This window comes from Nicotiana tabacum, chromosome 12, assembly GCF_000715075.1.
Source record: "Nicotiana tabacum cultivar K326 chromosome 12, ASM71507v2, whole genome shotgun sequence".
Lineage (NCBI taxonomy): Eukaryota > Viridiplantae > Streptophyta > Magnoliopsida > Solanales > Solanaceae > Nicotiana > Nicotiana tabacum.
Genome location: NC_134091.1, coordinates 114547250 through 114574574, shown reverse-complemented (window position 1 = coordinate 114574574; position 27325 = coordinate 114547250). Strand labels below are relative to the sequence as shown.

Sequence of the window (27325 nt, the reverse complement as noted above, 5' to 3'; positions counted from 1 at the left end):
AATTATTGTTATTTACTGAATGTAAATAAGGAATTGGTTTAATGATTCTCTAACGTTGGCTTGCCTGGTAAGTGAAATGTTAGGCGCCATCACGGCCCCATCGGTGGGAAATTTCGGGTCGTGACCGTTGGTATCAGAGCACTAGGTTGCCTAGGTCTCACGATTCACGAGCAAGCTTAGTAGAGTCTGGAGGATCGGTACGGAGACGTCTGTGCTTATCTTCTAGAGTCTATGAAGTTTAGGAAAAGTTTCATTTCTATTCTTCTTTGTCGTGCGATTTTGCTTTCTCAATACTTATTAAACTCTTCTACTCTTATTATCTCACAGATGGCGAGAACATATACCGCTTCCTCAGCTGAGTAGCAGCCAGAGCCTCCAGTGATAGCTCCTACGCGGGGCAGAGGTCGAGGCCGAGGCCGTGCCAGAGGCCTAGGCAGGGGCAGGGCTCAGCCTAGGGCCCGAGCAGCATCCCCAGAAGTGGAGCCTCAGATAGAGATTGACGACGAGGTTCCAGCCCAGACTGTTCCTTTCGGATCAGTTCAGGTTCCGGAGGGGTTCATTGCTACCCCAGTACTTCAGGACACTTTGGTCCGTTTGGTGGGCCTTATAGAGAATGTGGCCCAAACTGGCGCATTTCCCATGGAACCAGCAGTCTCTCAAGCTGGAGGAGGATCCCGGACTCCTACCACTCCCTCTCTGGAGCAGATAGCTCCCCAATATCAGGCTCCAGCAGCTCAGCCAATCGGATTAGTTCAGCCGATTATTGCGGCAGAGGTCGGAGATGGGCCAGCTATGTCTTCTGAGGCTTTATGGAGATTGGACAGGTTTACCAAGATCTTTCCTGTTCATTTCAGTGGTGCTCCTTCAGAGGACCCCCAGGAGTATCTTGACATCTGTCACGAGGTTTCATGGAACATGGGTATAGTGGAGACCAATGGGGTCAATTTTGCTGCATTTTAGATGACTGGTTCCGCCAAGAAATGGTGGAGAGATTACTTGTTGACCAGACTAGCTGGGTCGCCTGTTCTTACTTGGGACCAGTTCTCTCAGCTCTTCATAGAGAAGTTTCTGCCTATCACATTGAGAGAGGAGCATCGCCATCAGTTTGAGCGTCTCCAGCAGGGCGGTATGACGGTTACTCAGTATGAGACCCATTTTTTGGATTTGGCCTGTCATGCTATTCTTCTGCTTCCCACCGAGAGAGAGAGAGAGAGGGTGAGGAGGTTTATTGATGGACTTGCTCAGCCTATCAGATTGCAGATGGCTAAGGAGACTGGGAGTGAGATTTCTTTTCAGGCGGCTGCTAATGTTGTCAGACGAGTCAAGATGGTTCTTACTCAGGGAGGTCAGGGGTCTGACAAGAGGCCTCGTCATTCCGGTGAGTTCAGCGGTGCCTCATCTAGAGGCATGAGTACTTTTGGTAGAGGCTATCCTCCCAGGCCGTTTCATTCAGCGCTCCAGGCATCCCACGGTGCCTCAGGTGGTCGTGGCCCTCAGATGCATTATTCCAACCAGCTAGCCTACAGTGCACCACCAGCTCTTATTAGTGCACCTCTACTCCAGAGTTATCAGGGTGGTTATTCAGGTCGACAGGGTCAGTTTCAGGGTCAGTAATCACATCAGTCAAGGTTATGTTATACTTGTGGTGATCCGAGGCACATTGCCAGATTTTGTCTCGGGCAACGGGCAGCTCACAGCATCAGAGTTCTCGTGCCATGGTTCCGGCACCAGTTGCTGCACCATCTGCTCAGGCAGCCAGAGGTAGGGGCCAGACAGTTAGAGGTGGAGGCCAGGCCGTTAGAGATTTAGACCAGCCAGCTAGAGGCCGTCCCAGGGACGTAGTTTAGGGTGGTGGGGCCCAGCCCCTGTGTTATGCTTTCCCAGCCAGGCCTGAGGCTGAGTCATCTGACGCTGTTATCACAGGTACTGTTTCAGTTTGCAGTAGAGATGCTTCAGTTCTATTTGATCCGGGATCTACTTACTCCTATATGTCATCCTATTTTGCTTCCTATTTGGTTGTGCCCCGTGATTCTTTGACTGCTCCTGTGTGGGAGATGCTATTATTGTAGATAGTGTTTATCGTTCGTGTGTGGTCACCATTGGGAGTCTTGAGACTTATGTAGATCATTTACTTCTCGACATGGTTGATTTTGATGTCATACTGGGTATGGATTGGTTGTCACCATATCATGCTATATTAGATTGTCACGCCAAGACGGTGACCTTAGCCTTGCAGGGGTTGCCTCGATTAGAGTGGAGAGGGAATCTTGGCCATTCTGCCAGCAGGGTTATCTCTTATGTGAAGGCTCGACATATGGTCGAGAAGGGGTGTCTAGCTTATTTGGCTTATGTCCGCGATTCTAGTGTGGAGGTTCCTTCTATAGTTTCGGTGCCGGTTGTTCGTGAGTTTCTAGAGGTGTTTCCTGCAGACCTGCCGGGGATGCCACCCGACAGGGATATTGATTTCTGCATTGATTTGGCTCTGGGGCACTCAGCCTATTTCCATTCCGCCATATCGCATGGCCCCGCTAGAGTTGAAAGAATTGAAGGAGCAGTTGCAAGATTTGCTGGATAAGGGCTTCATTAGACCTAGTGCCTCGCCCTGGGGTGCACCTGTGTTGTTTGTGAAGAAGAAAAATGGATCGATGAGGATGTGTATAGATTATCGGCAGTTGAACAAAGTCACCACCAAGAATAAATATCCATTGCCGAGGATTGATGATTTATTTGATCAGCTTCAGGGTGCCAAGGTGTTTTCAAAGATTGATTTGAGATCTGGCTACCATCAGTTGAAGATTAGGGCATCCAATGTTTTAAGACAGCTTTTTGGACTCGGTATGGGCATTATGAGTTTTTAGTGATGTCATTTGGACTGACAAATGCCCCAGCAGCATTCATGGATTTGATGAACCGGGTGTTCAAACCCTACTTGGATTCCTTTGTGGTTTTGTTTATTGATGATATCTTGATCTACTCCCACAGTCGAGAGGAGCATGAGCAGCACCTTCGGATTATTCTTCAGACTCTAAAAGACAGCCAGTTATATTAAGTTCTCAAAATGCGAGTTTTGGTTGAGTTCAGTTGCTTTCTTGGGTCACGTTGTATCGGCAGAGGGTATTCAGGTGGATCCTAAGAAGATTGAGGCAGTCCAGAATTGGCCTAGACCCACATCAGCTACAGAGATCCGTAGTTTCCTTGGTTTGGCGGGCTATTACCGTTGATTTGTGGAGGGGTTTTCATCCATAGTAGCCCCGTTGACCAAATTGACCCAGAAGGGTGCCCCGTTCAGGTGGTCAGACGAGTGTGAAGCAAGCTTTCAGAAGCTCAAGACAGCTTTGACTACGACACCGGTATTGGTGTTACCCACAGGTTCAGGATCTTATACAGTTTATTGTGACGCATCTCGTATTAGTCTGGGTACAGTATTGATGCAGGGTGTCAAGGTTATTGCATATGCTTCACGGCAGTTGAAGGTTCACGGGAAGAATTACCCTGTTCATGATCTAGAGCTGGCAGCCATCGTTCACGCGCTGAAGATTTGGAGGCACTATCTTTACGGCGTGCCATGTAAGGTATTCACTGATCATCGGAGCTTGTAGTATTTGTTCAAGCAGAAGGAACTCAATTTGAGGCAGAGGAGGTGGCTGGAGCTATTGAAAGACTATGATATCACCATATTGTATCATCCCGGGAAGGCCGATGTGGTGGCCGATGCTTTGAGTAGAAGGTCAGTCAGTATGGGTAGCCTTGTATATATTCCAGTTGGTGAGAGACCGCTTGCATTGGATGTTCAGGCCTTGGCCAACCAGTTTGTGAGGTTAGATATTTCTGAGCCCAACCGTGTTCTAGCTTGTACAGTTGCTCGGTCTTCTTTATTTGGGCGCATCAGAGATCGGCAGAATGACGATCCTCATTTACTTGTCCTTAGATACACAGTGCGACACGGTGGTTCCAAGCAGGTTACTGTTGGAGATGACGGAGTTTTGAGGATGCAGGGTCGTATTTGTGTGCCTAATATGGATAGACTTCATGAGTTGATCCTTGAGGAGTCCTACAGTTCCCGGTATTCTATTCATCCGGGCGCCGCCAAGATATATCAGGACTTGAGGCAGCATTATTGGTGGAGGCAAATGAAGAAGGACATAGTTGCCTATGTAGCTCGGTGCCTAAATTGCCAGCAGGTAAAGTGTGAGCATCAGAGACCTGGTGGTTTACTTCAGAGGTTAGATATTCCTGAGTGGAAGTGGGAGCGTATCACTATGGACTTTGTTGTTGGACTCCCACGGACTCAGAGGAAGTTCGATGCAGTTTGGGTCATTGTGGACAGGCTGACTAAGTCAGCGCATTTTATTCCTGTGGCAGTTACCTATTCCTCCGGAGCGGTTGGCAGAGATTTATATTCGTGAGATCGTCCGTCTTCATGGTGTGCCCGTGTCTATCATTTCTGATCGAGGTACGCAGTTTACCTTGCACTTTTGGAGGGTAGTTCAGCGTGAGTTAGGTACGCAGGTTGAGTTGAGCACAACATTTCATCCTCAGACAGACGGGCAGTCCGAGCGTACTAATCAGATCTTGGAGGATATGCTCCGCGCCTGTGTTATTGACTTTGGAGGTTCTTGGGATCAGTTTTTGCCATTAGCGGAGTTTGCCTACAATAACAGCTACCAGTCGAGCGTTCAGATGGCTCCCTATGAGGCATTATATGGTAGACGGTGTAGGTCACCAGTTGGGTGGTTCGAGCCGGGGGAGGCTCAGTTATTGGGTACAGATTTAGTTCAGGAGGTCTTGGACAAGGTCAAGATTATACAGGATCGACTTCGTACAGCTCAGTCCAGGCAAACGAGTTATGCTGACCATAAAGTTCATGATATTGCATTCATGGTTGGAGAAAGAATATTGCTTCGGGTATCGCCCATGAAGGGTGTTATGAGATTTGGGAAAAAGGACAAGTTGAGCCCTAGGTATATCGGGCCATTTGAGATCCTTGAGAGAGTGAGGGAGGTAGCTTATAGACTTGCGTTGCCTCCAGGGTTATCCTCAGTTCATCCGGTATTCCATGTGTCTATGCTCCAGAAATATCATGGTGACCCGTCCCACGTGTTAGATTTAAGCTCTGTTCAGTTGGATAAGGATTTGACTTACGAGAAGGAGCCGGTGGCCATTCTACACTGACAGGTTCGTCAGTTGAGGTCAAAGAGTTACCCTTCAGTTCGAGTGCAGTGGAGAGGTCAGCCTATTGAGGCAGCTACTTAGGAGTCCGAGTCCGATATGCGGAGTAGATATCCCTACCTTTTCACCAGCCCAGGTATTTTTCTATGTCCGTTCGAGGACGAACGGTTGTTTTAGAGGTGGAGAATGTGATGATCCAAAAGGTCATCTTATGTTTTAGAACTCGAATCTGTGCTCTTAGACTTTAAAAATCTCATTTTACCGTCCTCGATTTGTGTGCGCAGTCCGGTAGGTTTCCGGAAAGCTTTTATGTTGAAAACTAATGAAAATAAGAATTTTTGCCTTAAAAGTTAATTTTAGTTGACTTCGGTCAATATTTTTGGTAAACGGGCCCGGATCCATACTTTGACGATCCCAGTAGGTCCGTATCGAATTATGGGACCTGGGCGTATGCCCGAAATCGAATTTGGAGGTCCCTAGCTTGAGTTATGAATTTTTGATGAAAATTAAAAGTTTGGAAATTATTTGTATTTAAGAATTGATTGATATTTGGTATTGTTAGTATCTGGTGCATATTTTGGTTTCGGAGCCCGGTACCGGTTCATTATGATATTTAAGACATGTCTGTGAAATTTGGTGAGAAATGAAGTTGATTTGACATGAATCGGACGTCCAGTTGAGAAATTAGAAGTTTTAAAGTGTTCTTGAGAATTTCATTTGAATTGGTGCTAAATTTAGAGTTCTAGGTGTTATTTTGGCGATTTGATCGCGCGAGCAAGTTCATATGATGTTTTTAGACTTGTGTGCATGTTTGGTTTGGAGCCCCGAGGGCTCGGGTGAGTTTCGGATAGGCCACGAGATGTTTTGGACTTTGAAAATCTGATTTTTCTGCAAAATCTGTGTTCTGGCATGTCCTTCTTCGCGTTCGCGAAGGTACTCTCGCGAACGCAAACTGGGAAGCTGAGGATTTCTTCTTCGCGAACGTGAAGGCTTGGTCACGAACACGAAGCGATGGGAGCATTACCCTTCGCGAACGTGACAAGCCCATCGCGAACGCGTAGCGTTAGGCACTGGGGAGGGGGAGTCAGCCTTTTCTTCATCGCGAACGCGAGCAGTGTCTCGCGAATGCGAAGACCAGGGAAGGGTAGCCTACGCGAACACGAGCACTGCTTCGCGAATGTGAAGGCTTGGCAGCCCATACACTTTGCAACCGCGACAGTGCTCTCGCGAACGCGATGAACACTGTCACTCAACACTTAACAAAATCCAAAATGAGATTTTTGCCAAAAAACTCATTTTTCTCAAAATCCAAACAGTGAGGGGCAATTTTTCAAGAGTCATTCCTTCCCCACATTGTTGGTAAGTGATTCTAAACCATTTTCTTTCAATTACCCATTATATTTTTTGAATTTTCAACCTAAAATCTAGAGTTTTCATGGTAGAATTAGGGGTTAGGGTAGAAAATAGGAGTTTCGAGAATTTGGGGATTTAGACCTCAATTTGAGGTCGGATTCCAAAACTAACTACATATTCGGGCTCGGGGGTGAATGGGTAAAAAGATCTTGGTCCGAACCTCGAGTTTTGACCAAGCAGGCCCGGGGTTGATTTTTCGACTTTTTGGAGGAAAAATTGGAAAATTTAATTTATGCAATATAATTGATTCCTTTAGCAATATTTGATATTATTGAGTCATTTTTGAATAGATACGAGTGGTTTGGAAGTGAATTGCAAAGGAAAAGCTGTGATTGAGAATTAAGCGGCCTTCAGAGCGAGGTAAGTGTTGTGTCTAACCCTGACTTGAGGGAATTAGGAACCTTAGATTATTTGCTAAGTGAAATTCATGTGAGTGGCTCATATGTGAGGTGACGAGTACTTATGCGCCGCCAATTTACTTGTTTTCCATGTTTCTCTATTTTTCTTATATTGTCTTATTCCTATGCCAAATTGCTACGTGTTATACTGGTGCTGTTCAAATTATCGTTCTTATCATGTTTACGGAATTTTCTGGTGATAATATAATTTTTATTTCTAAGTTGAGATTGATATTATGGAACCAAATATTGAAGTAAGGTTTGTACTTGTTATTCTATCTCCCTGTTGTTATTCATGCATTGCATTATGGTAAGGGAGAATGTTAATGCACGAAGGGTGATGCCGTGTTATATTGTGAGTGTTAATGCACGAAGGGTGATGACGTGCCATATTGTGAGTGTTAATGCACGAAGGGTGATGCCGTGCCATGATATGAGAGTAAAAGCACGAAGGGTGATGCCGTGCCATTTCTATTAATTTTATGGTGAGATTGAGAGTAAAAGCACGAAGGGTGATGCCATGCATTTTTCTTTACTGTATTCATTATTCCTATTGATTCATGGTATATTGACTGCTCCGGTGATCATTCTGTTGTAGTTCTTTATCTGTATTCCCCTCAGTATGTCTCCCCTCATAACATTTCCTGTTTAGTTCTTCATTCCTGTTATTTGCGTATACACTGTTAAATTGTACAAGTTGATTGTAGGTGCCTTGCCTTAGCCTCGTCACTACTTCATCGAGGTTAGGCTCGACACTTACCAGTACATGGGGTCGGTTGTACTGATGCTGCACTCTGTACTTTCTATGCAGATTTTGATACCGGCTCAAGTTGATCGAGATTTGCTATTGGTCCGCTGTTCGTAGACTCAAGGTAGATCTGTCAGCGTTCACAGACCTTGAAGTCCCCGTTTATCTTTTTTTATGTCCTACTGTTTTCTTTCTTTCAGACAGTTGTAATTCTTTCAGACTATTACTTGTAGTAAATTCTAGAATGCTCGTGAATTGTGACTCCAGATCCGGGTAGTAGTAATTAATACAGTTTTATGATATTCCGCACTTATTATATTTTATTTTAGTTAATTATTGTTATTTACTGAATGGAAATAAAGAATTAGTTTAATGATTCTCTAACGTTGGCTTGCCTAGCAAGTAAAATGTTAGGCGCCATCACGATCCCGTCGGTGGGAAATTTCGGGTCGTAACAATCTTTTATCTCCTTCTTTTGGACTCTTTCCCTCTTACTTATTTATTTATTAATAAAATAAAAAATGAAAGTGAAATAAGAAAAAGAGATGAGGTTTCAGGTTATGAGGAGATTTCAGTTATGGATATAAAGAGAGTGCCATTATTAGTTTATAATGTATCAATTGTGAATAACATTTGTGAGCTTCTAACGTTTCTTCCACATCTTTCACCATTAAATTACCTTAAACATCAATAAATTTATTGTGTATTATGTATGATGATAGTGGGAAGCTGAAAAGACGGGTATATTGTATGTATAAATTTTTATGGGACAATAAGAGATGAGTTGACACCTCTCTTGCATTGCTATTTATCTTTTATCTCCTTTGTTTGGATTCTTTTGGGCAACTTCCTTCTTTTCCTTTTTTTTCTCCCCTTAAACGTATTTGTTCTTCCCATTATTCACAAACACTTAATATGTCATAATGACTCAATTAATAAAAATTTCTGTTACTAATCTTTTTTTTCTTCCAAACTTTCAGTTACTAATCCATATTCTATTTCCTTAAATTGAATATATTTTTCTCATATTTTTTGAAGCACTTAAAAGTTAAAACCTAGAACGTAATATTATGTTCATAGAACTCACATATTGCCATTTAAAAGATTTTGGGATACGGCGGTGACCTCCTTACATCCCTTGAATTAGTGTTAAGAACGAATTCTGAGCAAGTGTAAAGGATTACTGAACTGGGGAAGTGCTTAATATTTTTTAGAATCTAATTCTGTTTTGGTTATTTCTTTATGCACATATATATTTCTAATGGTGTTTGAATGCCTTATCTGAATTATGAGTCTGTTAGATGATCCATCGCAGGTTTATTCTGTGGTTTCATGATATTTGATAATTGAAAAGTTATAACATGGAGAACCCATTTTATTGTATGAAATATTGGTGAATTTGTTGAATTTGTTGGTGAGTTTTCTATAGAGTTTATCATATGCATGTATGAAATAGTGCTTGATGTTAATTTGATTCTATTGCGCAGGATCTTATCTGGAGAAATATCCTGGGGTGGTCGGAAAATTTAGTTGGCTATGGTGGTCAGCATATAAACTTTACTAATGCCAGAGGTTATAGATCTATTCCTGAAGCTTGCTCAGGTGTTCCTCAAATGCATAATATTGTTTAGTCACCACTCATTACATATGTTCCCAAGAAAATATTTCGCAGCACTGCATTGTGCTTAATTATAAAGTTTCCAACCTTCCTCTATTCGGCCTTTTTCATTCTTTCTTTACTTCATCTTTTAATTGGTTCTTCATCTTACAGGATAGAGGGATGAGAAAATTCAAGAACTGTGTGAGAAATTAAAGGGTAAGGACTTCAAAGTAGCCATATGAAAGCCTATTTGTGGTCTTGAGAGAATTACAGATACTTTCTCGCGTTGAATAAGACAAATATTAAGTTATAAAATATAGTTAGTGTTTTAATTTCATGTTTGATTAATTTCTTAAACGATAAGTTTTGCACCTTTGTCAGGTTATAGTTGTAAACTTGTATATTTTGGTTACGAATAAAAACTCAAGTATATTTTAGTTTTTTATTTGATTATTTTTAATATTCGAGTATAAGAAATTATTTCCTAAATGGGGTACTTTATGACCGGGCGAAGCGCGGTTAAGTGTACTAGTTAAGAATAAAAGAAGGCTAAAATCAACAGAATGATAACGACGGTTTCTTTTGCTTGGGAGAGTTGGGATTGGGGAAGGGGAAACGAAAATAATTAACTTCCCTTTTACTAATCAATTCGTACTAATTAGTTTTACCGGCAGGATATTATGTCTTTTAAGGGCTGGATATTGTCCGTTCGTTAATATGAATTTAAAAATTGGCTTTAAACCGTCCGAAAAAAAAATATGGCCGCTACAAGTACACTTATAACCACCGGATTTAGGTCCCTTCGTTAAAAAGTGGTTGTCAAATTAAAAGCTAATTTTCTTGTAGTGAAAGTTTGTAGCGGCTGCGAATTTCCCCTCTTACGTCAAAAAAAATAATAATTACACAACCCAAACGGGCTGAAGAATCTCATGTCTCCATAGATATGTAGTTTACCACCTTTAGGCCGCTGGTCTCTGCCGCGGTGATTTTCACATAGGTAGATTTATACCTTAAGAGGTTTCTGCAATTTAAGAGAACAAAGACACAATGACATAAAGCATATATAGGTGAAAAAGAAATCAAACACATTCGTGTTACTTACAGATTCATGAATGTGAATAAACTGATGATGTGACATCAAGTCTATCATATCCCGCAAATTCGTTTACATCGTCCTTAAGCTTAATGGCTGAATCAACAAAGTCACTCCTCATATGAGCCAAGTGAATGGACTTTAAAGAGATAATATCCCCAAATTCAGAAGGAATCTCCTTAAGCTCTTTACATTCTTCTAGTATTAATTCCTCAAGCTTTGGAAATGTATCATCTTTTACTTGCCATTCGGAAAAGCGCACAGCGTCCAAACTCAATATTTTGAGATTTTCAAAGCTGTCATCTCCTGGGGCTGGGATCCACTCATCCTCAACAAAATAAGACCATTTAAACTTCAATATTTCAAGCTCAGGCAATGCTGCAATTGCTGACAACAAAACAGGTGTCACAGGAAAATAATACAACCGCAACTCTTTCAAGCTCGTAGGGAAGTGATATTCAAGAGAAGGTGGGACGTCGACCATTATAATATACTCGCCTTGTAAAGCAATGAAAAGATTCTGCCAGGAAAGTTCGGAATATACAACAAAAAGGAGAGATTCAAGTTTAGTAAGGACATCCAACTTTGGAAACCAATTGCAGTTTCTAGGAGAATCGGATAGTTGCACAAAGGTACATTCAAAGTGCTGAAGATTTGGAAACCTCTCCAAAACATCAGTTGTGTCTTCAGAATATGGAATACCGACGTGGGATAAGGTTCTCAATGTTGAAATTGTCAAAAGTCCCACGTCGGTGGATGATAATTTTGAATGGGAATTTCACCCTATAAAAGGAGGCCTAATGTTTAGGATTTAAACACACCTCTCATTTGCCCTTTTATCTTCTTAAGGCATTTGTATCTTCTCTCTTTAGTATTATTTTACTTGTAATTTTGGAGTGGAATAAAATATTGATTGTGTCCGAGGAAGTAGGCAAAATTGGCCGAACCTCGTAAATTCTGGTATTCTTTTATTGTTGTCTTATTGTCTTGTTTAATATTTAGTGGTTGTCATAATTTTTGGTATAGTAGTTGTGACTCATTCACGCTATATACATTTGGCTTCCGCAACAATTGGTATCAGAGCCAAGGTACTGTCTAAGTATGCTCTGTGGTTGCAGTATAGTCTGATCTTCCACATCAGAAAAGATCTATCTTGGTAACTGAGTCAAGGTTCTGTCTGAGTATGCTCTGTGGTTGCAGCTTAGTCTGATCTTCCACACCAGAAAGGAAATAATCTTGATTTGTGTCATCAGCTACTAAATAATATTTGTGTCAAAATGGAAGACAATAAATAAGAATAATCTACATCAAGTGTCAATAATACGTCATCGTTGGTATCTTCGTTTATGACAAGAATTGTGTCAAATGCGAAATTTGCGGTAGAAATTTTTGATGGGTCAGGACATTTTGGGATGTGGCAAGGCGAGGTTCTAGATGTTCTTTTTCAACAAGGGCTAGATCTTGCCATTGAAGAAAAGAAGCCAGATGTTATTGGAGAAGAAGATTGGAAAATTATCAATCGTGTTGCTTGCGGTACCATTCGATCCTACCATGCTAGAGAGCAAAAATATCCATACACAAAGAAAACTTCTGCAAGTAAATTATGGAAAGCACTGGAGAATAAATTTTTGAAGAAAAACAGTCAAAATAAATTGTACATGAAGAAGAGACTGTTTCGCTTCACCTATGTTCCTGGTACCAAAATGAATGAACATATCACCAGTTTCAATAAGTTGGTCACAGATTTGCAAAATATGGATGCAACTTTTGATGATGGTGACTTGACCTTGATGTTGTTGGGGTCACTTCCTAATGGGTACGAGTACCTTGAAACTACTCTACTCCATGGTAATGACGAAATTTCTCTCAGAGAAGTTTGTTCGGCTTTGTACAGCTATGAACAAAGAAAGGGAGAAAAATAGAAGGGCGGAGAAGGAGAAGCACTAATTGTGAGGGGTCATCCTCAAAATCAAACGAGGACTAAGAAAGGAAGATCCAAGTCGAGATCTAGACCCAACAAAGATGAATGTGCCTTTTGTCGAGAAAAGGGGCACTGGAAGAAAGATTGTCCGAAGTTGAAGAATAAGGCCAGACATAACAATGGAAAGGCCATTATGGATTCAAATGTAGCTGATTGTGATGATTCAGACTTCTCATTAGTTACAACAGAGTTATCAACATCATCAGACATATGGTTGATGGACTCGGCTTGTAGCTATCATATGTGTCCCAACAAGGACTGGTTCGTGAATTTTCAAGAAGGAGAATATGGAGTCATCCACACAGCGGATAACAGCCCTCTTACCTTATATGGCAATGGTTCAATAAGATTAAGGAGCCATGATGTAATGATCAGAACATTAACAGATGTTCGATATGTACCGGGTTTGAAGAAGAATCTCATCTCTGTGGGATCCCTAGAATCAAAAGGGTTCAAAATCATTGCAGAAAATGGAGTGATGAGAATATGCTCCGGTGCACTAGTGGTAATGAAGGCCAATCAGAAGAACAATAACATGTACCGCTATCATGGTAGTACAGTTATTGGGACAGCAACAGTGACATCCAGTGATGACAAAGAGGCAGAAGCAACCAGGCTATGGCACATGCGCTTGGGACATGCTGGAGGGAAATCCTTGAATGCTCTATCTAATCAAGGATTGTTAAAAGGCGTAAAGACTTGCAACTTGGAGTTTTACGAGTATTGTGTCAAAGGAAAATAGACAAGGGTTAAATTTGGTACAGCAATCCATAATACTAAAGGTATTTTGGATTATGTACACTCTGATGTTTGGAGTTCTTCCAAAACACCTTCATTGGGTGGGAAGCACTATTTTATAACCTTTGTTGATGATTTTTTCCGAAGAGTGTGGGTGTATATAATGAAGAGGAAAGATGAAGTGTTGGGAATTTTTCTCAAATGGAAGACGATGGTGGAGAATCAAACAGGCAGGAGGATCAAGTGTATTCGCACAGACAATGGAGGTGAATACAAAAATGATCATTTCAATAAGGTCTGTGAAAATGATGGCATCGTCTGACACTTCACTGTCAGACATACACCACAACAGAATGGAGTAGCAGAACGTATGAACCGGACTTTACTGGAGAAGGTACGGTGTATGTTGTCTAATGCTGTCTTGGGCAAAGAATTTTGGGCTGAGGTAATTACATATGCATGCCACCTCATTAATTGTCTACCATCGGCTGCTATTGATGGCAAGACACCATTTGAAAAATGGTATGAAAAACCTACTGTAGATTATGACTCTTTGCACGTGTTTGGCTCAATTGTATACTATCATGTGAAAGAGTCAAAATTGGATCCGAGAGCAAAGAAGGCTATATTTATGGGGATTACTTCTGGAGTCAAAGAATACCGCTTATGGTGTCCAGAGACAAGGAATATTATATTCAGCAGAGATGTTACCTTTGATAAATCTGCCATAACAGATAAGGTGACAGTTGAATATGTCAAACAAACTGGTGGTGCATCAAAGCAGGTGGAGTTTGAGGGAAAATTTATTTTTCCTACACAAGAAGCAGAGGAGGAAACTCATGAAGATTACCCACTGGAAGAAGAGCCAGTAGAGAGGGAGATTCCAACTCAGGAACCTCGACAACAACTTGAATCAATAGCAACCAGCAGGCCAAAAAGGACAATAACGAAACATGTTCGTCTCATAGAGACGGTTGCTTGCGCAACCTCAATTGTAGCTGATGGTGTTCCTACCACTTATAAAGACACAATCCAAAGTTCAGAAGAAGATAAGTGGAGGATTGCCATGAATGAAGAAATGCAGTCCCTTCATCAGAATCATACATGGAAATTGGCCAATCTCCCGAAGGGAAAGAAAATAATTGGGTGCAAATGGGTATTTGCAAAGAAAGAAGGATTTCCTAACCAAGAAAATATTCGCTACAAAGCAAGATTGGTGGCCAAAGGATATGCTCAGAAGGAGGGAATTGATTACAATGAAGTATTTTCTCCAGTTGTAAAACATTCCTCCATTAGAATTATGTTGGCTTTGGTAGCACAGTTGGATTTGGAACTAGTTCAGATGGATGTAAAAACTGCATTTTTACATGGAAACTTGGAGGAGAAAATCTACATGAATCAACCAGAAGGATTCAAAGTTGCTAGAAAAGAAAATATGGTATGCAAACTTGAAAAATAGTTGTAGGGATTGAAACAATCTTCTAGACAATGGTACAAGCGATTTGACAAGTTTATGTTGCGGCAAGGGTACAAGAGAAGCAAATACGATCATTGTGTGTATTTGCGCAAACTTAATGATGGTTCCTTTGTATATCTTCTCCTATATGTTGATGATATGTTGATAACTTCCAAGAATTCGGAAGAAATTGATAAGTTGAAGATTCAACTAAAGGAGGAGTTCGAGATGAAGGATCTGGGTGAGGCAAAGAAAATTCTTGGCATGGTGATAATAAGATATAGACGTTCTAAGAAACTTTGTTTATCTCAGAAAGAATATTTGAAGAGAGTACTACAGCGTTTTGGCATAGATAAGAAGACTAAGCCAATTAGTATGCTACTTGCTCCCCATTTTAAGCTAAGTACTACTATGTCGCCAAAGGATGAAACTGAACAGGAGTATATGTCAAGGGTACCATACGCAAATGCTGTTGGTAGCTTGATGTATGCAATGATTTGTACGAGACCTGATATTTCACAAGCCGTTGGAGTTATTAGCAGATATATGCATAATCCAGGAAAGGAGCATTGGCAAGCTGTGAAATGGATTCTACAGTATATTCATAGTACTGTAGATGTTGGGTTAGTTTTTGAGCAGGAAGGCAATCGGTCTGTAGTTGGATATTGTGACTCAGATTTTGCGGGTGATCTGGACAAACGAAGGTCAACTACTGGTTATGTGTTTACTTTTGCAAAGGCACCAGTTAGTTGGAAGTCTACTTTGTAGTCAACAATTGCTTTGTCTACAACAGAGGCAGAGTACATGGCTATTACAGAGGCTGTGAAGGAGGCAATTTGGCTTCAGGGGTTACTAAAGGAGCTTGGTATTGAACAAAAAAATATTACAATTTTTTATGATAGTCAAAGTGCTATTCAATTAGCGAAGAACCAAGTTTATCATGCAAGGACGAAGCACATTGATGTTCGGTATCATTTCGTACGAGAAATCATAGAAGAAGGTGGAGTCACGGTGAAGAAAATTCATACTACGGAGAACCCTGCTGATATGCTGACAAAAGTGGTGACTACGGTCAAGTTTCAACATTGTTTGGATTTGATCAACATTGTTGAACACTAAAGATTGAAGATGAAGACACAACCAAAATTTGTTATTGAGAGAAAATTGAAGATGTGAAATTTTGCCAAGGTGGAGATTTGTTAAAATTGTCAAAAGTCCCACATCGGTGGATGACAATTTTGAATGGGAATTTCACCCTATAAAAGGAGGCCTAATGTTTAGGATTTAAACACACCTCTCATTTGCCCTTTTATCTTCTTAAGGCATTTGTATCTTCTCTCTTTAGTATTATTTCACTTGTAATTTTAGAGTGGAATAAAATATTGATTGTGTCCGAGGAAGTAGGCAAAATTGGCCGAACCTCGTAAATTCTGGTGTTCTTTTATTGTTGTCTTATTGTCTTGTTTAATATTTAGTGGTTGTCATAATTTTTGATATAGTAGTTGTGACTCATTCACACTATATACATTTGGCTTCCGCATCACTCAAATCTTCTAACTTTGAGTTCTCTTGCGATACTGCTGGGTCATGCATGTCCTTACTAAAGAAAGTACAACTCTTGGTGATGCTCACATGTTTCAGCTTTGAGAGTTTCCATATTCTAGGAAGAATTACCAAGTTGGATTCCGATTTCACCTCCAGAGTTTCAAGATTCATTAGGTTCGACCACGACATGGGACACCTTTTACTTCAGTCCAAATTTTTAGGAGCCTCAAATGAACTAGAAACCCTATTTCATTCACTGAACTATCTCCCAGAAGAATGTAGCCCAGTTGCAACACTCAAAGAAGCCTCAGATGTGTTATGTGATAGACAGAAAAGGGATCAAGCAAACCGCTCACTTTCAAAGAGATGACATGTTTCCTAGAAGATTTCTCATTTTCAGAATTGAACAAATTAATACAGTAGTTGTGGTCGAGTTGGTGGTCATTCATACTTTGAATGGTTAAACAACGGTGTATGAAATCCGAATCATGAACCGGAGTACCTGAACTGATGAAGTTGAAAAACCTTTCCTTTTTGGCTTTTATTGAACAAAATTCATGCACAGAGCAAACCCTGATGATACGAGAAAAAACTACTTCCTTTTCGAAGACCATTACCAGGCTACTGGAAATTAAAGCATCCAAGTAAGTTTGATCAGTTGCTTCCTCTAAACTCTTGGATGGGATATCATCTACAAACCCTTCGGCCATTAACAACCGTATCAACTCAGACTCTGGAGTTCGTTTATTGTTTTGAGATCTTGCAAAGTAAAGCAAGCACGGCTTCACGTTGTCTGGTAAATGGTCATAACTCATTTGCATAACCTTCATCATTTGCTCTTCGTCCTCGAAAACAAAGTATTTCAGGTTACCTAGAATTTCAAGCCATGAATCCTCTTTTTCTTCTTTTCTACTAATAACTCCAGCGATCAAAACACCAACCAAAGGAAGCCCTTGACATTTCTCAACTATTTTTTGTCCAACATCCAACAGTTCACCAGGGCATCTTTCTTCTCCAAATACATTTTTTTCAAATAACTCCCAACTTTCTTCAGGTGTTAAAAATCGAAGGTTGAGAGGAGAAGTATGACATTTGACTTTCTAAGCCACTTCAGCGCTTCGGCTAGTTAGAATAATTCTAAACATCAGGAAAACCCGCTGTTAATTCCTCCCATGTTACAATATCCCACAAGTCATCCAGGACGTTGAGGTATCTTTTCTTACGTGGTTCTCTTCGAAGCTTATCGGCAATGCCATTATGACCCTCCCTTGGTTTGTCTTTAGAACCGGTAACTTGATTAAAAATGTCATGCAACACCTTTGACTTGTTATATTTTTTTGAAACAGTGCACCATGCCCAAACATTGAAATGACGAGCAACTAATGTATTCTTATATATACACTTTGTTGGCTAGAATAGTTTTACCCAAACACGGCAGTCCAACAATAGAAATGAATGATCTGTTCATGAATGATCGAATGCGTTTCTTTCTTAAGCCCTACTGTTACCTCAACAACAGATGTTGAACTAGGTTCAATAGGCTCGTTGGAAGACTTTGCATCAAGAGGGTCTCCAATCTTAGCAGTATCCTCCAGCAGTAAACTGGTGACTTCTACTTCTACCACGATAAGCTTGATCTTATCGATGACACTAGGAAGTGAGAAGATAAGGTGTGAGAGAGCATTATCTCTAACAAGAAAGGAATTAATGACATGTTGTACCTCATGTGCCACATCTAAAGCACGCCCCCAAAGACCTTTAAGTGATCTATTGTCATCCAATGTTTGCCTAGCTTCCCTGAAAAACGATCTTAGGAATTCAAGGTCTTCTTTCAACATCCCAATCTCTTGATTTAATATCAAAGCAACTGTGGAAGCATTGGAATTGAACAAATTGTTTAAATGTCTGAGTAGAAGATCCATGAAGAGTATTCCAGCACCCATCGGGAAACAAAGTTGAAATGAGTCTGGGGCTTTCAAATGAATCTTGAGATCTCCTTTTATTTGTTCGATTTGTTGCAAGAAGTATGGAGCTGCAAAGTTTGCTTCATTTGAAGAGCTCTCCTCCAACTTGCGAACCAGAACAGACATCTCCCTAGTAAGTACTACAGTATGTTCCAAGATATCATTCAATTTGTCACAATAGATTAAGCCCTTTGGTATGTCGGTGAAAAATATTAATAGGAACTCCATCATGAAATTAATGCTTTGAATTGGAGCGTTGACAGCCACTTCACCTGCCATGCGTCCTTTGAGAAGAATCAAATATCTTCGAAGAATCTGTGGAGTTGCTTCTGGGAGTTGCTTAATGAACCCTTTTACTTCAGTTGAACTTGAATCTTTCAGCTTCGTAGAACAAATGTACAGGACCTCTAGCTCAACAGGGATTATCTCAAAGAGTAGAGAAGTGAACTTGCAGGAGTAATCATCTTCTTCTTCTTCTTCTTTACAGTTTTCATTCGTCCAAAGATTAAGACAGAACTGTCTTACTCTATCAGCTGTATGTTGAAACTGAGGAGAGAGATATTCAATTGTCTTGTTCCAGATGCATCCTTTAATTTTCAACTCACTAAAACCTCTTAGATGTCTACATACTTCCAGAAGAATTCTGTATTCGCTCATCAGAGGGAGTATCAATTTAGCACAACACTTTGGTAGACGTAGATTATAGAGGTTGCTGAGGAGGGAGTCTAGGTATTCAAACATTTGCTTCTCTGCCATGGCGGCACTTGGTAAATAATAATCATTCTTTGAACTCACATAACTTTTGATATCTTTCAGCAGACTAGAGGCAAGATGATCCAACTTGGAATTGCCAATCTGGACACGTATTCTTAGGAACATCAGTTCCATTATTAGCTTTTCAATCTCAGCCAACTTTGAAACAATTTGCTCTTCATTCTTTAATCGCTTCAAACCACCCATTGAATCATCAATATACCTGATGATTGTACTTCTTTTTAATGAAACCTAATAATTCAAAAACCAAACATCAGTCACTTACATCTCTACATTTTGCCTACATAAGACTAAATTCCTAAATAATCATTTAAACCAAAGAAAGAAGAACAAGAAGACACGTTCTACCCTGAGTGGCCCTCAAGTTGTATGCTTCTTCAGGTACTGCGGTTATGGTCACAGTTACTAAACTCAACTGTGGCACTAACTGAAGCATACAGACCCATGCAACGGAATAATAAGTAATCCAGGAACTTATAGCTCGAGGAAGATGAATAGAGTCTAGAGATTCTAACTGGAACAAGAAGAATTTAGAGAGGAGAAGAGATTGTATTTTACCGAATAGATTCCAATGTATTTATATGAATTGAAATGAACTACAATATGCACAACTTCAGTTTTGACTAACTGTAGATAACTTCACATTTCAGTTACTCTCCTAACTAGCTTTCAAATGACTAATCCAGCTCAACATTGCTCTAACTAACTTCACCAGCTTAGTAAAGATTAAAAAAGCTTGTGGTCCAGATAGTATTCCCATAAAGGTTTGGAAGTGTCTTGCAGAGGTTGGAGTAGAATGGCTCACCAAGCTAATCAATGCTATACTAAGAAGTGGCAAGATGCTCGACCGGTGGAGCAAGAGTACCCTGATTCTAATTTATTAGAACAAAGGAGATACTCAAAGCTGTGTGAACTATCGTGGCGTTAAACTCATGAGACATACAGAGTAACAGAGCGTAGACTTAGGAACATGACAAAGTGACAAAGAACCAATTTGAGTTTATGCTAGGTAGATCTACAACATACACTATTTTAATTTCTTGACAAAAAGATTGATGAATATTTGTCGCGAAAGAAAGAAAGATCTATATATGGTATTCATTGACCTAGAGAATGCATATGACAGAATACCTCAAAAGGAAGATTCATATTAAATATATAAATTCATAAAGGAGATGAATGAAGACGCCGTCACTAGCATGAAAAAAACAGTAGGAGATACTGAGAAGTTTCTCTTAACAGTAGGTCTACAGCAGGAATGAGCATTAATTGAGCCCCTACTTATTTACCCTAGTTATTTATGAGCTAACCAACACTATAGAAGATGAGATCTCATGGTGTTGTCCATTTGGTGATGATATTATGTTAATTAACGAAACAAGCGAGAGTGTCAACCAAATGCTTGAATTACAGAGAAGTACCGTAGAGAGTAAGGGTTTATGTTAACTAGAAGTAAGACTAGGTACATGCACTATAAATTTAGTCAGCATGAGAACATCAAAGTTGAAGTGAGAGTAGACATGATTGCGGTGCCAAAATACAAAAACTTAGATATTTAGGCTCGTTATTTCAAGAGAATAGAATGATAGATGAAGATGTTACTCATATGATTAAAATAAAATTATTTAATAACAGAAGTGCTACCGTGGTGTTATATAATAGAAGAACGCCTACCAAAGTGAAAAGTATATGTTCTATAGAACAACTATAAGATCAACAATGTTATACGGTAGTGAATGTTGGCCTGCTAAAGTTAGGATATCCACAAGATGAGTGTTGTAGAAATGCAGATGCTAAAATAGATGTGCAAGCATACAAGATTAGATAAGATTAAAAATGACCACATTTGTTAGGATATGCAAGTAGCATACATTAAGAATAAATAAGAGAAGGCCACTTGAGATGGTTTGGTCATGTTATGCATCGACCTATAAATGCAGCGATTAGTAGGTGCGAAACTTGATTAGTTCGTATTTTAGCTAATTTCTTTTGTTTTTTTATAAGGTGAGTCTTTAACGCAATTATAGTTGACTTATTACTCCTCAACATAGTTCTAACAAGATTTTATCTTGAAATACTTAGATTATCTCCAAGAACTCAAGAGGTGAAGAACTAGGGTTTCTTCAAAAAGGTAATTCTTGTTACTTTTACTATTAAAATTAGAATTTTTACGACATATTACTCAAGAGGTGTGGAATTCTGGAAGAGCGTGGGTAAGGTGGGCTTGAAATGGCTCTCTAGGTTATTTAACGTTATTTTTAGGATGAAGAAGATGCCTGAAGAGTGGAGGTAGAGTACGATGATTCTATTATACAAGAACAATAGGGATATCCAAAACTGCAACAACTATAGGGGTATCAAGTTGTTAAGTCATACGATGAAAGTTTGGGAAATGGTGATAGAATGGAGGATGAGAAAGAGTGTGTCCATTTCGAGAATCAGTTTGGTTTCATGCCGGGACGGTCAACTACTGAAGCCATTCACCTTGTGAGGAGATTGGTGGCGCAATATCGGGCAATGAAGAAGGACCTGCATATGATGTTCATTGACCTAGAGAAAGCTAATGACAAAGTTCAGAGAGAGGTTCTATGGAGATGTTTGGAGGCTAAAGGAGTGCATGTAGTGTATATTAGAGTGATCCACGACATGTATGATGGAGCTAATACATGGGTAAGGACAATGGAGGGAGACTCTGATCACTTCTCGGTTTAGATGGGGTTGCACTAGGGATCATCACTTAACACATTTTTGTTTTCCATGGCAGTGGATGCATTAATGAGATACATTCAAGGAGAGGTGCCTTGGTGCATGTTATTTGCAGATGACATAGTTCTGCTTGATGAGACGCGATGTGGTGTTAACGAGAGCTGGAGGTCTGGAGGCATACCCTTGAGTCTAAAGGTTTCAAGTTGAGCAGAACTAAGACAGGATACTTGGAGTGCAAGTTTAACGATGTTACCTAGGAAGCAGACAAGGATGTGAGGCTTGATACGTGAGTTATTCCTAAGAGTGAGAGTTTCAAGTATCTTGGGTTTGTTATTTAGAGTGATGGGTAAATTGATGAGGATGTCACACATCGTATCGGAGCAGGGTGGATGAAGTGGAGACTCGCTTCCGGTATCTTGTGTGATAAAAATATACCGTTGAAGTTTAAAGGTAAGTTCTACAAGGTAATGGTTAGACCGACTAAATTGTATGAGACAGAGTGCTGGCCAGTCAAGAACTCCCATGTCCAGCATATGAAAGTAGCTGAAATGGGATGTTGAGATGGATGTGTGAGCATACTAGGTTAGATAGAATTAGGAATGAAGTTATTTGGGACAAGGTGCGAGTGGACTCTGTGGAGGAAAATATGCGAGAGGCGGGGCTAAGATGGTTCTGACATGTTAAAAGGAGAAGCACAGATGCCCCAGTCAGGAGGTGTGAGAGGTTGTCCTTAGGGGGTACAAGGGTAGAAAAAGGCCAAAGAAGTTTTGAGGAGAGGTGATCAAGTGGGACATGGCGCAGCTTGAGCTAACCGAGGACATGACCCTTGAGGGTGTGGAGATCGAGAATTAGGGTAGAAGGTTAGTAGGTAGTCGAGTGTCCCCCTTTGTCTTTCTTATTTCAATATTATAATGTTAGTATGATATGACTTTTATCCTTAGTCTGTTATTATCACATATCTTGTATTGTTATTAATTGCCATCAGTACTCCCTTAGTTTATTAATGACATATCTTGCACCCTATCAAATTAGTTAGTTTGGGTCCGGAGAGATTTCGGAATGAATTGAGATACTTAGTCTTATAATGGAAAGCTTAAGTTGGAAAAGTCGACCGGATGTTGACTTATGTATAAACGACCTCAGATTTGAATTCTGATATTTTCAGTAGCTCAGTATAGTGATTTTAGACTTAGGAGCGTGTCCGTAATTATTTAGAGGTCCGTAGTGGAATTAGGCTTGAAATGGCGAAAGTCGAATTTTTGAAAAGTTTGACCGGAGGGTTGACTTTTTGATATCGAGGACGGAATCCGATTCTGGAAATGGGAATAGGCATGTTATGTAATTTATAACTTGTGTGCAAAATTTGAGGTCAATCGGACTTGATTTGATAGGTTTCAACGTTGTTTGTAGAATTTAAAAAACTTCAAAGTTCATTAGGCTTGAATTGGAGTATGATTTGTGATTTTGACATTGTTTGATGTAATTTGAGATGTCGAGTAGGTCTGTGTTATGTTATGGGACTTGTCGGTATATTTGGACAGGGTCCCGAGTGGCTCGGGTTAGTTTCGGCCGAGGTTCAGATCATTTTCACTTCATGTTGCATTGCTGAAGATTTCTAGTTCTCGGATGATCACACCTTCGGAAATGGGCTCGCAGGTGCGACAAGGTAGTCGCAGAAGCGAAGGGCGCAGAAGCGCGACCGCAAATGCGGCTTAGGCGCCGCAGAAGCGACCTTCGCAGGTGCGACCTTCGTCCGCAGAAGCGGATGTCGCAGATGCGACTATCCCACCGCAGATGTGAAAGTCGCTGGGCAGAAGCCTTAAAATTCGGGGTTTCACTATTTTTAGCCATTTTCGTATTTTGGAGCTCGGTTTGGGCGATTTTGGAGAGGAATGTTTCCACACAACTTGGGGTAAGTGTTATTGACTCCCTTGTGATTATATTCCATGAATTAATCTTCGTTTTCGGCGTTAGATTATTGATTTTTTGAGAAATCGGAGGAATTTTCTACAATTTCATAAAATGAATTTTCGAGATTTGAACACCGATTCGGAGTCGGGTTTGAGTGAAATTAGTATGGTTGAACTTGTAATTGGATGGGTTATCAGATTTTGTGAGCTTTGTCGGATTCCGAGACATGGGCCCCATGAGCGATTTTTGGAGTGTAGTTTCGGGAAAATATTAGTATTTCGATATAGAATTAATTTCTATAATTGTGTGGACTGAACCAAACTAATTGTGACTAGATTCAAGCCATTCAAAAGTTGATACGTGCAAAATGGAATTTCTGGAGCATTGTTTAGCTTGCTCGATATTGGATTCATCTTGTTCGAGGTAAGTAACTCTTCAAATCTTGGAGCTGAGGGTATGAACCCTGAATATATGTATTATGTGTTTGGTGTTGAGGTGACGCACATGCTAGGTGACGGACGTGTGAGCGTGCACCGTGTTAATTGTGACTCTGTTATTCTGTGGTAGTGTGTAGTTACATGATCTTACCTGTAACCATGAAATTTCTACGTTCTTGAGCTATTGAGTTGTGATCCATGTTAGAAATCATGTCTAGGCTACATGCCTATCCTGTTGGGACCTACTGAGGTCATTTTTGCCGTTGAGTTATCTGCTTTTATTGCATTACATACTCAGTCATACGCATTCATATGCATATCATATCTCAGTCTCTATTGTTATTTATTGATGCATCATATCATTGTTTTCGGGCTAGTATCATGACATTATGTGCCCGTGAGAGACAGACTGGAGAGATTGATGACTGAGTGAGGCCGAGTGCCTGATTATGAGTGACATTTATGGGATCAGGCTACACGCCATAGTGGTTATACTGATTTATGATAGCGCTTGGGCTGAAGGAGCCCCTCCGGAGTCTGCACACACCCCAGTGAGCGCGGTTGATATTATTGAGGGGTGGATCTTCCCTGGACATGGATCTTGTTCGTAGCATTATATACCTGGAGATGGATCTTCTCCATGGGATGGATTGGCCCAACTCGGTATTGAGTGATTGATGATCAGTTGATGTGTATATTCCGGGATGGATCTTCCCTGGGCCGGATTGGCCATATACAATACCGAGTTATTGAGCATGATGAGTGGAATGTGTGAGGAAGTGAGATTGAGTACTCTAAGAGTGTGAGTACACGAGTTCATCTCTGACATATATTGCATTGATATACACACATGATACACATGCATAAAGATGTATTTTCCTCATGTTGTACGGTATCACGTCTTTCATGACTTCTCACACATGTTGACATATGGGCATAGTGATGCATTTGTTTTACACTAGCTATCTGGAAACAAAATGAGACATCTTAATTATTATTGAAAGGATTTTTGGGAAACTTTCTGTTTTCAAACTTATTCATATTTTTGGCAACTTTGGTAAATGATTTGGGTTTTCAGTGACGTACTTGAAAGGGGCAGAACTATTTTGTGAAATCATGATTAAGCTGAGCATTTTGTCTATGAGTTACTTCTTTTATTACTTGCTTTATGTTGTTATAAATTATTGTTGGCTATTGGTGTTGGACCCGACCTTTGTACAAGCTCGTCACTACTTTCAACCTAAAGTTAAGTTTGTTACTTATTGAGTACATGGGGTCGGTTGTACTCATACTATATTTCTGCAATTTGCATGCAGATATTGGATGTTGATGTTGTTGTACTCGACGGGAGCTGGAATTGAAGACGTACCTGCATTCCGGTTGTAGCTGCCTCTTGTTCTTGGTAGCCTTAGATTTATAAAACTCTGTTTATGTACTTTCCAAACATATGATGTATTTACTTCATACCAGCTTTGTATACTCTATTCTTAGAAACTCATGATTTGTACTACCAATTCTTGGGAAAATGTATCAATTTCATATATTTTCTTTTAATTAATTATCTTGTTAAATTACATTGGAGTTGGATAGTTGATAATTGATTTACCTAGCGGGTTGGGTTAGGTGTCATCATGACTAGTTGGATTTTGGATCGTGACACCTGCTCTACCCACACGCCTCCAAAATTCAACCAAAATTTTGTCTAGTCGGGTCGCTCTGCCCCTACTCATCTTACGCATAGCCTCCATGACCTCCCCAACCTTAATGTGCCTATAATACCTAAAGTCTCGTAGACTCTTCGAATGTCCCAGATCACCTAGCATAATATTCTGGTCCCCCTCTTCATTTAGAAGCCATGAAAGTAAGTCTGTCATCTCTGCTTAATCTGAGACTCCCCCATCAATACTTAACCGTCCTCGAATTTGAAATACCTTACTTGATCCAGGTCCCGAACCTTCATTTCTGTCGCCTTAGCTAGCCAAAACAACTTTTTATCCCTCCTTTTTCCCCCAGTTCCTCGTACAGATGACCAAACGCAACAGTCTTAGCCTCTGTGACTGCCAATTTCACCTCCTTCCTCGCTACCTTATACCTTTCTCTGTTCGCTCTCCTCTCCTCCTCGCCTATGCTCCCTACTAACTTCATATACTCTACCTTCTCCGCTTCCACTTTTCCTTTGACCACGTCATTCCACTACTAGTCACATTTGTGCCCGCTAGAGTAACCCTTCGAGACCCCCTAACACCTCTCTCGCTATCTCCCTTACATAGTTCACAGTCGTAGTCTGCATAATGCTCGCGTCCCCACTACTCCTGCAGGCTCCCGTAGCCGATAACCTCCCCTCCAACTCCTGATATTTATCCTTAGTTAAGGCTCCCCACCTAATCCTCGGTCGACCTCGAGCAAACCTCTTTATGAGTGAAGCCTTTCATGAAAAGTTTAACAACATTTTCAATAATTAGTATTGTTGTAATACATAAAATTAAAAATCAAATTATCTCTCAAGATTATTTTCAAAATAATATTTTAGTAATAATTTCAATTATTATTAAAGATAACATATATTAAAAAATTATTATATTCTTAAAATTTTAATGAGTTGCTTGTAATTTCTTAACTTAAACTTTTCCCATCATAATACAAATTACTTTCTCATATCAAATTCATCTTATACTTTATATATGAACATCCTTTTTATAAATAAAAAAAATTACATTTATCATATCTTTATTGTTACTGTTTATTGTTATTGATTTTTTTTATTTAAAAATTTATTTAAAACTCCATATATATATATATATATATATATAGAGAGAGAGAGAGAGAGAGAATATTAGAAAGAAACTACTCCCCAATTTTATTTTTTTTATTTTTTATTTTAAAATAATTTAAAATTTTCAACTTGAACTACTCCCCAATTTGAATAGACATTTTCTTTATTATCGCTTTTTATTTTAAAATAATTTTAAAACTTCAATTTTATTGGAGCTTTGTCCTAAAAATCTACATTTATCATCTTATAGTTATGCCACTTGACTTAGAGCGCGTTTGGACATAAGAAGTTTTTCACTTTTTTTTGATTTTTTTTTCTTTTTTCCGAAATCAATATTTGCCGATAAAATTTGTAATTTTCACTTGAATATGAATTTTGAAAATTTGAAAAACTCCAAAAAAACTCTTTTTCAAAATTTATTTTCATATCACTCACAACACTTCAAATACAACCCAAAGTTATACTCATGTCCAAACACAATTCTAATTTTTTTTTTTGAATAAGTATTCCGACTAACTCTGTCAATAAGTCCCTCGGTAAATCTGGTACATATTTGGCAGGGAGTGCTTATTTTTTGCTGCACCACCTGCCAGCCAGAATATTACAATAGACCTGCCAA

At 39.8% G+C, this 27325-nt stretch overlaps 1 pseudogene; it reads right to left on the bottom strand.

The window, feature by feature from the left end:
• Positions 1–10434: 10434 nt before the first annotated feature.
• Positions 10435–19315, bottom strand: LOC107817090 (putative late blight resistance protein homolog R1A-10; annotated as a pseudogene).
• Positions 19316–27325: the final 8010 nt, after the last annotated feature.